General features: G+C 47.2%; 1 long non-coding RNA gene across 1 annotated transcript in view; it reads left to right on the top strand.

The window, feature by feature from the left end:
• The window catches only part of LOC137525357 (uncharacterized), a 124,554-nt gene that overhangs the window by 70,154 nt on the left and 42,195 nt on the right, over window positions 1-12,205 (top strand). The window lies entirely within an intron of this gene.

Consider the following 12,205-nt stretch of genomic DNA (forward strand, 5'->3'; position numbering starts at 1 on the left):
CTGCTGTCCAGAAGGCCATCATTGACACCCTCAAGCAAGAGGGTAAGACACAGAAAGAAATTTCTGAACGAATAGGCTGTTCCCAGAGTGCTGTATCAAGGCACCTCAGTGGGAAGCCTGTGGGAAGAAAAAAGTGTGGCAGAAAACGCTGCACAACGAGAAGAGGTGACCGGACCCTGAGGAAGATTGTGGAGAAGGACCGATTCCAGACCTTGGGGGACCTGCGGAAGCAGTGGACTGAGTCTGAGTAGAAACATCCAGAGCCACCGTGCACAGGCGTGTGCAGGAAATGGGCTACAGGTGCCGCATTCCCCAGGTAAGGCCACTTTTGAACCAGAAACAGCGGCAGAAGCGTCTGACCTGGGCTACAAAGAAGCAGCACTGGACAACAGTGGTCCAGTGGTCCAAAGTACTTTTTTCGGAGGAAAGCAACTTTTGCATGTCATTCGGAAATCAAGGTGCCAGAGTCTGGAGGTAGACTGAAGAGAGGGAAATGCCAAAATGCCTGAAGTCCAGGGTCAAGTACCCACAGTCAGTGATGGTCTGGGGTGCCATCTCAGCTGCTGGTGTTGGTCCATTGTGTTTTATCAAGGGCAGGGTCAATGCAACTAGCTATCAGGAGATTTTGGAGCACTTCATGCTTCCATCTGCTGAAAAGCTTTATGGAGATGAAGATTTCATTTTTCAGCATGACCTGGCACCTGCTCACAGTGCCAAAACCACTGGTAAATGGTTTACTGACCATGGTATTACTGTGCTCATTTGGCCTGCCAACTCTCCTGACCTGAACCCCATAGAGAATCTGTGGGATATTGTGAAGAGAAAGTTGAGAGACGCAAGACCCAACACTCTGGATGAGCTTAAAGAGACTCTGTAACATTCAAAACATCCCCTGGGGGGTACTCACCTCGGGTGGGGGAAGCCTCCGGATCCTAATGAGGCTTCCCACGCCGTCCTCTGTCCCACGGGGGTCTCTCCGCAGCCCTCCGAACAGCCGGCGACTGTGCCGACTGTCATTTCAATATTTACCTTTGCTGGCTCCAGCGGGGGCGCTGTGGCGGCTTTCCATTCCGAACTACACGGAAATACCCGATCTCATTCGGGTCCGCTCTACTGCGCAGGCGCAGGAAACTTGCGCCTGCGCAGTAGAGCGGACCCGACGGCGATCGGGTATTTCCGTGTAGTTCGGAGCCGACAGCCGTCAGAGCGCCTGCGCAGGAGCCAGGAAGGTAAATAATGACGTCACCGCTGCCCGGACTCCACGGAGGGCTGCAGCGAGACCCCTGACGGATGGAGGACGGCGTGGGAAGCCTCATTAGGATCCGGAGGCTTCCCCCACCCGAGGTGAGTACCCCCCAGGGGATATTTTTATGTTACAGTTCCTCTTTAAGGCCGCTATCAAAGCATCCTGGGCCTCCATAACACCTGAGCAGTGCCACAGGCTGATTGCCTCCATGCCAAGCCGCATTAAAGCGGTCATTTCTGCAAAAGGATTCCCGACCAAGTATTCAGTGCATAACTGAACATAATTATTTGAAGGGTGACTTTTTTAAAAACACTTTTCTTTTATTGGTCGGATGAAATATGCTAATTTTTTGGGATAGGAAATTTGGGTTTTCATGAGCTGTATGCCAAAATCATCAATATTAAAACAATTAAAGGCTTGAACTACTTCAGTTGTGTGTAATGAATCTAAAATATGTGAAAGTCTAATGTTTATCAGTACATTACAGAAAATAATGAACTTTATCACAATATGCTAATTTTTGAGAAGGACCTGTATACTTTTCATTTCCAACCCCTTGTTTTGCGTACTACACTATATTGGGCTCTCGGTATTTCTTTTGTCTTTATCAACCCATGCATGTAGTGTCTTGGCAAGGTCTATAATGCTGAAAGGTGAAAGTGCTACCCACAAGCTGTAAACCAGTGTCTCTGTTGGTTTCCAAACTGATAAGAATAGGTGAATTAGTCAGGTGGCTACACAGGCAATCAAATCCAAAAGGGTCCGCACACTCACAGGATAAACTTCCAAGTTTTTTATTCAGACAATGTGACAATGTTCCATTCAAACGACCAACGATTCGTTTCGGGGCCCCGTGGGGTCCCCTTTGTCAAGGCAACACAAACAGCACCATTCTGTTCGTGTTGCCTTGACAAAGGGGACCCCACGAGGCCCTGAAACGAATCGTTGGTCGTTTGAATGGAACATTGTCACATTGTCTGAATAAAAAACTTGGAAGTTTATCCTGTGAGTGTGCGGACCCTTTTGGATTTGATTGCTTGATGACTTAGATGGGTCTCTGCACCTCGATCGAGTGGTGTGCAATCTTCTATCGATTTAGGTGGCTACACAGGGCACTTGTAACAGGTAAATAATTACAAAACGTTAATTTACTGGGTGACAATGCAATGACACTTCCCCATTTGAAAAAAAAAAACAGATTTATATCAGTAAAAACCCCATAACCCCTGTAGTTAGGATTGTGGCTCTTGCATTTTTGCCCCTGTATTTTGGAAGGAATTGTACTTACCTCTGACTACACATGCAGCCAGACAGGAGATATATTTCACAGTTTTCTGTCCATTATATTTATATTCTTGTGTTCTACTGAGCTGGTGAAAAGGTGTCTCCAAGGGATACATCTACAGTTATAAATACAACACTAATTATCCCCATAGACTTAATCATATTATTTAGAATTTAATCATAATGTTAATGTAATACATCCCTTTATTATTTTGCATTACCTTTTGTTTTGAAACTTTTTATCAAACTTTTGTTTCTACCACACTGAAAATCTGATTGAAGCCAGCCCCGGTCATTGACAACAGTCTTCCTTCCTTCCATTCTATTTCCAAAGGCTACTTTCGCACTGGTGCGTCAGACAATATAATCACATTCGCAGGAATTGAACAGAGGCGCCAGCAGGATAAAATATGCTAAAAACTTTAAAATTTCTGAAGAGGAAGTGGTGGACTTACCTCCTCAAAGCAGACATGAAACTGTCAATTTTTAAAGGTGTAGATTGATGAATATACTCCAAAAACAGTTGCAATGCGTTTCGCAGGTGTGGCCCCGCTTCATCAGGCAATAGGGGATGGAGCATACAGCAACAAGTGTCTGTCTGAGCCTAGCACCTTTGCCTTGTTGCTGTATGCTCCATCCCCTATTACCTGATGAAGCGGGGCCACACCTGCAAAACACATTGCAACTGTTTTTCTGGAGAATATTAATAAATCTAAACCTTTGAAAGTTGACAGTTTCATGTCTGCTTTGAGGAGATAAGCCCACCACTGCCTCCTCAGCCATTTTATAGTTTTTAGCATATTTTATCCTGTTGGCGTCTCAATTCCTGCGATACCTGTGCCCACCCCTGGTGGAGGGACGATATACCCTCTTCTTCCCGATCTACAGAGAGCGACTTTTTAATTCTGAGTGAGGACAGGTCTTAATCTCCCCACCTGCATTTACAGTGGTTGCCTATCGGGTAACCCTGGTTTGTGAGTATCAATTTACTTACTTACACTATCCATCAAATCCAATACATACTACACTATATTGGGCTCTCAGTGTTCCTCTTTTTTAAAATCACATTGCTAACATTATGTCATTAGTTCACATTGACGGGTTAGGAGTGAGGTGTGTTGGAATCCTTTGGCATAATGTGATTCATGCATTGCAATACTCCAGGTGTGCGTTAAAGGGAGTCTGAAGTGAAATCCCCCCAAAAATCAGATACTCACCTAAGTAGAGGGAAGGCTCTGTGTCCTATAGAGCCTTCTTGTCCTGTTGTTCCAGCACTGGCTCTCCATTAGCAGTCTCTGACCGATGGGTTGGAGACTGCTCTCTGCCACTGCTGGAGGCTTTCGCAGCACTCGGGCTCCTGAAGACGGGCCGCTCTGTACTGTGCATGCGCGAGTGTGTGAGAGAAGCTGCTCATGCATGCTCAGTAGGTAGTGGCCCATCTTCAGGAGCAGTCCGACTCCCCGAGTTTGCGTAAACCTCCCACAGAGGAGGCAGAGAGCAGTCTCTGACCCATCACTAATGGGGAACTCCAGCGCTGGGACACAGGGACCGTAGGAGGAATGGGAAGGTTCTACAGCACCCAGGTCCTTCCCTCTCCTTAGGTGAGTATCTGTTTTTTGGGGGGATATAACTTCAGATTTACTTTAACAGTGCTTTGAAGCATAATCTGTCTGTACCGTATGCTTTACTTTATACGTCGCACCGCATGCATAATGCGCATTGAGCAGTACATTTTCCCCTTGGTGGTGGTGTGTTTTGATCCGGCTTTTTTAGGATGTGCAATGCAATGTCCCAGTTTGCAGCAGGGCCGGACCAAGGCGGAGGCGAGAGAGGCTCCAGCCTCAGGGTGCAGTGTAGGAGGGGGCGCAGGGCGGGGCTGAGGCAGAGGCAAGAGAGGCTCCAGTCTCAGGGCACAGTGTAAGAGTCCCGCACAACTCACTCAGCTGTCATCATTCTCCTATTGTGTGTGAAACACAGAGAAATAAGAAATACATGGCAGTAACTGCAAGCCAGATAACTAGAGATTAAGGTGTTGGGGGGCCCTGGGGTGCCTCTTAGTGTAATAGCAATCAGTGTGTGATGGCTGGGGTGGGAGGGATGGGGGAGGGGCCTCTTAGTGTAATTGCAATCAGTGTGTGACGGCTGGGGTGGGAGGGATGGAGGAGGGGCCTCTTAGTGTAATAGCAATCAGTGTGTGATGGCTGGGGTGGGAGGGATGGAGGAGCGACCTCTTAGTGTAATAGCAATCAGTGTGTGACGGCTGGGGTGGGAGGGATGGGGGGGGCTCTTAGTGTAATAGCAATCAGTGTGTGACGGCTGGGGTGGGAGGGATGGAGGAGGGGCCTCTTGGTGTAATAGCAATCAGTGTGTGACGGCTGGGGTGGGAGGGATGGAGGAGGGGCCTCTTAGTGTAATAGCAATCAGTGTGTGACGTCTGGGGTGGAAGGGATGGAGGAGGGGCCTCTTAGTGTAAAAGCAATCAGTGTGTGATGGCTGGGGTGGGAGGGATGGAGGAGGGACCTCTTAGTGTAATAGCAATCAGTGTGTGACAGCTGGGGTGGGAGGGATGGGGAGGGGCCTCTTAGTGTAATAGCAATCAGTGTGTGACGTCTGGGGTGGAAGGGATGGAGGAGGGGCCTCTTAGTGTAATAGCAATCAGTGTGTGACGGCTGGGGTGGGAGGGATGGAGGGGCCTCTTAGTGTAAAAGCAATCAGTGTGTGACGTCTAGGGTGGAAGGGATGGAGGAGGGGCCTCTTAGTGTAAAAGCAATCAGTGTGTGATGGCTGGGGTGGGAGGGATGGAGGAGGGACCTCTTAGTGTAATAGCAATCAGTGTGTGACAGCTGGGGTGGGAGGGATGGAGGAGGGACCTCTTAGTGTAATAGCAATCAGTGTGTGACGGCTGGGGTGGGAGGGATGGAGGAGGGGCCTCTTAGTGTAATAGCAATCAGTGTGTGACGGCTGTGGTGGGAGGGAAGGAGGGGCCTCTTAGTCTAATAGCAATCAGTGTGTGATGGCTGGGGTGGGAGGGATGGAGGAGGGTTGCACTTTGGTGTCTCAGCCTTGGGTCCTGGAAGACCTTGTCCTGGTTATGGTGTGCAGGTAGCCTTGCCCAACAGTGTGCCGCCCAGCTTTTCACTGATCACAAATATAATTACACACTAGCCATGAGGCTCATTTAATAACGGGTGCTAGGTTGCACAGTGTGTGTACGCATGCCCGCGGTGACTCCGCCTTATATACAGCTGCATGAAGCATAGGGTAAAAGGTCCTTTACAGTGCCCTTGCTTGTTTCTGTGCAATTGACAATATAGTCGCATTGTTGCAGTTATATGCAAATGGCACTGCCTCAGTGATGTGTTTGTGGTGTGATGATTTCTGTCAGCAGACTGTGCTTCAAGCGTCTCCACCATGTTTGGAGAACACAATGTCCTCATTGTCCTCACAATCTTTGCTTCGGGCCGAAAAAAAAGTCCAAAACCTGCCCTGGTGGTTGGGTTGGGTATAGCATTGTTGCCTCCTAAAATCAAACAGCTTTTCTTGTACTTTACAAACCTTAGTAGTCAAACACTGCAGAATTCTCTGTTCTCCAGAATTCAGTACATAAAGATTAAGAATGGTCACAGTAATATTCTTGATATAACAGATGGTTAGAGTGTAAAAACCCTGAGGATCTGCGTCAATAGATCAACACTGAGGTTCTTATGGAAGACAATCAGGACTCCCCGCTTTTTCTTTATGAACTTGACAAAAGCACCAGGTTTAAGTTGTATTGCTTCTTTCCTTAATTGGGCAGTTGAGCCATTTGATATATATGGATGAAATTGTAATAGCCTTGATCTCAACACAGGGAGTGCGGAAAAGAACAAGACTTAGGTTAGTATTAATCTGAGGCCATTGGGAAGGCTGTACTTAGAATCAAGCTTTAGGTATGGATGGGAGGGGTGAGAAAGTAAACCTTGCAAAGAAGTCCAAGCTGAACCCAGTGTGTGTTTTGGGGGAAAGGGGGGGGGGGTAGTCAGTAACCTAGACAGTAAGTAGGTTAACCGAGTTGTGCAGGAGGTAGGTGAGTAATCTGCTTAAGCAGGAGGCAAGTCCTGTTGCTGGTTGCCAGTTACTCTTGTGCTTGTCAGACACGGTTGCAGTCTGTTTGCCCTAGGAATGGAGTGTTTTAAAGAGAAACTCCGACCAAGAATTGAACTTAGCTGACACCCTCTTTTACATGAGAAATCTATTCCTTTTCACAAACAGACCATCAGGGGGCGCTGTATGACTGATATTGTGGTGAAACCCCTCCCACAAGAAACTCTGACCGTGGTACTCCTGGCAGTTTCCTGTCAGTGGGGGAGATTTATCAACGCATTACCTACAGTTTTTTCTTCTAAAACTGTTCTAACCAGCAGAAGAAAAGTTCTGCATGATAGTAAGAAACTTCCCAAAGCCTATGTAATAGCGGCAGTTTAGGGTGGATTTCTAGAGCTACACTACAGTTAAGAAAAGTGTAAATCCATTCCTTAACTGCTGCAGATAAGAAGTGCTCATTAGCAGTTCTACAGATAGTGCAGGCTAGATGTGATTTGTGAAGGGCTCCTCCCCCCTCACTCAGAGCTTGCTGACAGCAGGTGTGTTGATTACCTCAGCAACAGCAATTCCCCTCACACACTGCACTGCCTGAGAGAGCTTCCTAGCTCCTTCTATTCCTTACAGTTTAAGAAGGAATCTGCACTAGCTAGGGATTTCTTAGGATGTCTGAGACAGTTCTGCACTGATTTCTAGAAACCTACTAATATTTTGTCTCAGACATTCTTGATAAATCTGGCCCAGAGAACCTTGTTGCATTGTGGGAAATGGCTGTTTACAGCGGTTTCCAACTGCCAAAAAAGCATGCAGCAGCTACATCACCTGCCAGTAGTAAAAATGTCACCATGTAATAAATGTCAGAATGTAAATCAGGGAGAGGAAAGATTTTACAAATTCACAAGCACTGACTAAATCATTTATACATAATTATTGTAAAAATGAAGCACTTTTTTATTACATTATTTTCACTGGAGTTCCTCTTTAAGCCATCCTTTGTATTAGAGATAGAGAAGGGCACCCCTTTACAGATTAGCAATCTCACGAGGCATCCCCATCTATAGGGAATAAAATTATCCCTCAGCATTTTGGTGATTGGCATGAAGGACTTGCACTCTGCTAGAATCACTTCAGAGAGGTCTGAGTAGAGCTTAAAGGGCAACTGAAGCAATACTGATATGGAGGCTGCCATATTAATTTTCCTTCTTTAAGCAATACCAGTTGCCTGGCAGTCTTGCTGATTCTCTGTCTCTAATACATTTAGCCATAGCCCCTGAACAAGCATTCAGCAGATCAGGTGTTCCTGACATTATTGTCAGATCTGACATGATTAGCTGCATGCTTGTTTCTGATGTGATTCTGACACTATTGCAGACAAATAGACCAGCAGGACAGCCAGGAAACTGGTATTGCTTAATAGGAAATAAGTATGGCAGCCTCCATATCCCTCTCACATCAGTTTTCCTTTAACGTCTTTGTAATTATCGGGTAGGCAACCCTTGGATCAGCGCATCACCAGGCCGCCTCCGAATGGCCTCTGCTCAGAGATGCGCTGAGCCCCCCCAGAGACTGCAAACGCACCTTGAACCCAAACAGAAGCTCTGCATATACACCAAAAGCATGGCTGTTAAGTGGGAGCAGCTGACCAAAAATGAATTAAATTAGTACATAGCAAGGAAATGAACAGCGCTACTTAAAAACAGATGAGTGCTTACCTGCAAAAGAGTGCAAGCCCCACTTATGGGATAAAATACACACTAAGCATACACATGACCTGTCTACCACTGGAGGAGGATGTTGGTTTCCTGTAACAACTTGCATGCAACTTGTTAAGTACTCCCACTGAACAGTTTTGCCTTTGGTGTATATGCAGAGCCTCTGTTTGGGTTCAAGGTGCGTTTGCAGTCTCTGGGGGGGCTCAGCGCATCTCTGATCAGAGGCCATTCGGAGGCGCCTGGTGATGCGCTGATCCCACTTTTTGCGCAATTTTCAATTTTACTTGGTAGCGCACTCAGGCTATGCATATGCATAGGTAGGATTTAGTTAGTGTTAGGTCCCCTCCCATGGAGGATTGACTTCTTCGCAGTGGGAGGGACGAGTACTTAACAAGTTGCATGCAAGCTGTTACAGGAAACCAACATCCTCCAGTGGTAGACAGGTCATGTGTATGCTCAGAGTGTATTTTATCCCATAAGTGGGGCTTGCACTCTTTTGCAGGTAGGCACTCATCTGTTTTTAAGTAGCGCTGTTCATTTCCTTGCTATGAACCCTTGGATCTGACATGTTGAAGCTTCCTTCATATGGTAAAATCAGTCATTAGAAATCACACCTCCTGGGACTAAGTGGGAAGAACCGGGTGAGTCAATTGTTTAATAAAGTCTTTTAGCTGAGACTGGGGATCCTGATGCCTCTAAATATCAAAGTGCAACATATTACGCAGCACTGGACATTAGTTTAGGTTACAGACAATATTTAGGGGTGACATACAGCAATATGACAATACAGGAATACATGCAGACCAGATCACACAGCACAGTATGAGTACAAGGTAATGCTTAGTCACAGGATGGAGCATGGAGATTAGGCAAGTCGAGTTCACTCAGATCCATAGGATGGGTGTATGGTAATGGAGGTGCATGATCAGGTAGGACACAAAGGGAGGAGGACCCTGCCCAAAGGCTTACAATCTAGAGGAAGAGGTAGGGACATGAGAGGTAGGGGACCAGAGTTCAGCTGCGGGTTTAGAGCACTTGTGAGGGGTGGTAGGCCAGAGTGAAAAGGTGAGTTTTGAGAGCCTTCTTGAAGGTGCTGAAGGAGAGGGCTACCCTAATGGGTGGAGGTAGGGAGTTCCATAGTGTTGGAGCAGCTCTTGAGAGGTCCTGGAGGCGTGCATGGGACTGGGTGATGCAGTGGGCGGTCAGGCAAAGTTCAATGGAGGAGCAGAGTGAGCGGCTAGGTGTGTACCTCTGAGTAAGATTGGAAAAAGTCAGAGCTGAATCACCCTGCTCGAGTGATGTTTAAATATAATGGCACCAGTCATGGCATGTTGCTGGGTGACGCGTGTCATGCATTATGCGTGGTTGAACGGACCACATGACATTTCCCAGAGAGGCGGCGCTTGTATAGCCTGTCATCACCGGACATGATGCACAAGGCTGACACTTCCCTCAACCGTATGCAGATATGCAGAAAGTCTGTAGGCGGGGTTCTGGCGTTCAGGCATGGTTATTCCATAGTTAGGCATGGTTATTCCATAGCCACAGCTGCACCAAATGGGAACCTGGCTATTTTAGAAGGGGGTGAATTTAGATGGACACGCGCTTGGGAGGAACCATAACTGGAGTCACCATATTAAAACATCACTCAAGCAAGGCGATGCAGCTCTGACTTGAGTGTGATACTGGGGGGAACTTTTGATTTTTGATTTGATGGTGAGCGGGCTCTTTATCATACTGTCTTTAGTTTACACTGTATATTGCTTCTGACGAAGGCCTAATTGGCCGAAACATGTAAAGCACATGTTGTAGCACTGCGTACTATCTTGCATGTGTACTATCCATCTCAGTTCTATCAGCTCTAATTCACCATCAGTTCGGTACAGTAAAGCATACAGGAAATAGAAAGTATGCAGAAGTGAGTTACCAAAACGCTAAACGTTACAATGCAACTCTAAGGTTGCACTGTGAATGTCCCATAGGCTTATCATTGCAGTGTGGTAAGTAGAGATGGCCTGAACCTCCGATTTTCGGTTCGCGAACCAAGTTAGTGAGCTTCCGCGAAAGTTCAGTTCGCGCGGACTTTCGCGAACCGCAATAGACTTCAATGGGGAGGCGAACTTTGAAAACTAGAAACACTTATGCTGGTAAGAAAAGTGATGGAAAAGATGTTTCAAGGGGGTCTAACACCTGGAGGGGGGCATGGCGGAGTGGGATACATGCCAAAAGTCCCGGGGAAAAATCTGGATCTGACGCAAAGCAGCGTTTTAAAGGCAGAAATTGAATGCTAAATTGCAGCCCTAAAGTGCTTTCAAACATCTTGCATGTGTATACATCAATCAGGGAGTGTAATTAGAGTACTGCTTCACTCTGACAGACCAAACTCACCGCAAACAGCTGTTTGCGTAGTGACAGCCATGCTGGACTGGTGCGCACCGTGGCCAGAGTGCAGGCCGTAGCGGTTATCAAGCCAATGTGGTCACCGGGCTGTGGTAGCTCAATGATAGAACAGCGGCCTTAAAAATTCAGGAATCCACCTGGAGTCCTGGACCCTGTTGGTGGTGGCGGAGAAGGCAGTCAACCGGACTTACGGGCAGAGATGCTGTGTGGGGAGCGACTTAGTCTTGGGGCAGGCAGTCACATGCGTGCAGGCAGAGATGGTGTGTGTAGGGACTGACTTAGTCTTCGGGCAGGCCTGAGCGTGCTTTGCAGACCAGGCGTCCGTGGTCAGATGGACCCTTGAGCTGTGTGCCAGAGATGTCACCACTTGCGCCCCAGGAAGCCCTGGGGTGATGGCACTTTGGTGGTGGCAGCCTACTCAGTGTCAAGTGGGGTGCCAGAATCAGAGCAGGAGGAGGAAGATATGTCCCGCTTCCGTGCGAAAGCTGAGAAAGATGAGGTGTTCTGTGTTAAGTCAACTGCGCCCTGACACTAGTGGGTGTTGATGGCACATGCCTTCTTCTGAACACTGTACTTTGGTTGAGGGCCGCACGATATCACGACAGCGTGACCTCAAACAGCCTCTGCCTTTTGCTTTGTCCATATTGGGGGGGGATGAAGTGAAAGGTATGCACGGACTTGACTAATACAATGTGCAGTCAGTCACACAGGTGCAGTTAACAAGTATGCACGGAGTGGTATACAGGGCTGTGGAGTCGGAGTCGAGGCAATTTTGGGTACCCGGCGTCGGAGTTGGAGACATTGATTTCATAAACTGAGAAGTCGGAGTTGGAAGATTTTTGTACCAACTCCACAGACCTGGTGGTGTATCACACTGTGTGCGCTCACGTAGGTGCACTATGAACAATAGGTAGGTATATGCAGTGATGGGTATTATAATGTGCACCTGTCACACACAGACAGTCACCGGACCGGCACAGTGACACTGCGTGCGCTCAAGTAGTTAGGTGGGTGCACTGAAGTGAACAACAGGTAGGTATATGCAGTGATGGGTATTACAATGTGTACCTGGCACTGGCACAGTAGTAATTATAGCACCAAGGGGCCAAAGTTAGTGGTTCTCCACGATCGCAAACCCTGGAAGTTCGCCGGGTACCGTTCGCCGGCAAGCCATTCGTGCCATCTCTAGTGGTAAGCTATGTTATAAGAGTTTATAACGCAGCTCCCCAACGTCCCACAGTGAATCGAACCTCAATAATTTTTTCATAATTGGGTAAAAGAAAAAAAAAAATTAACACTAACATTGTAAGTGACACATTGAAATATGCGACGGGACATGACAGGTGCGAATGAGAGCTTAAATAATCATACAATTTGCGCAGGAGTCATTGGGGATCTATAGGCTGTATTCACAGTGGGACGTTGTGGTTTAATGCGACGTTAAAGTTATGTGTCTGCGTTAAGACGTAATGCACTGCAAGCA

Source organism: Hyperolius riggenbachi, chromosome 7 (genome assembly GCF_040937935.1).
Source record: "Hyperolius riggenbachi isolate aHypRig1 chromosome 7, aHypRig1.pri, whole genome shotgun sequence".
Lineage (NCBI taxonomy): Eukaryota > Metazoa > Chordata > Amphibia > Anura > Hyperoliidae > Hyperolius > Hyperolius riggenbachi.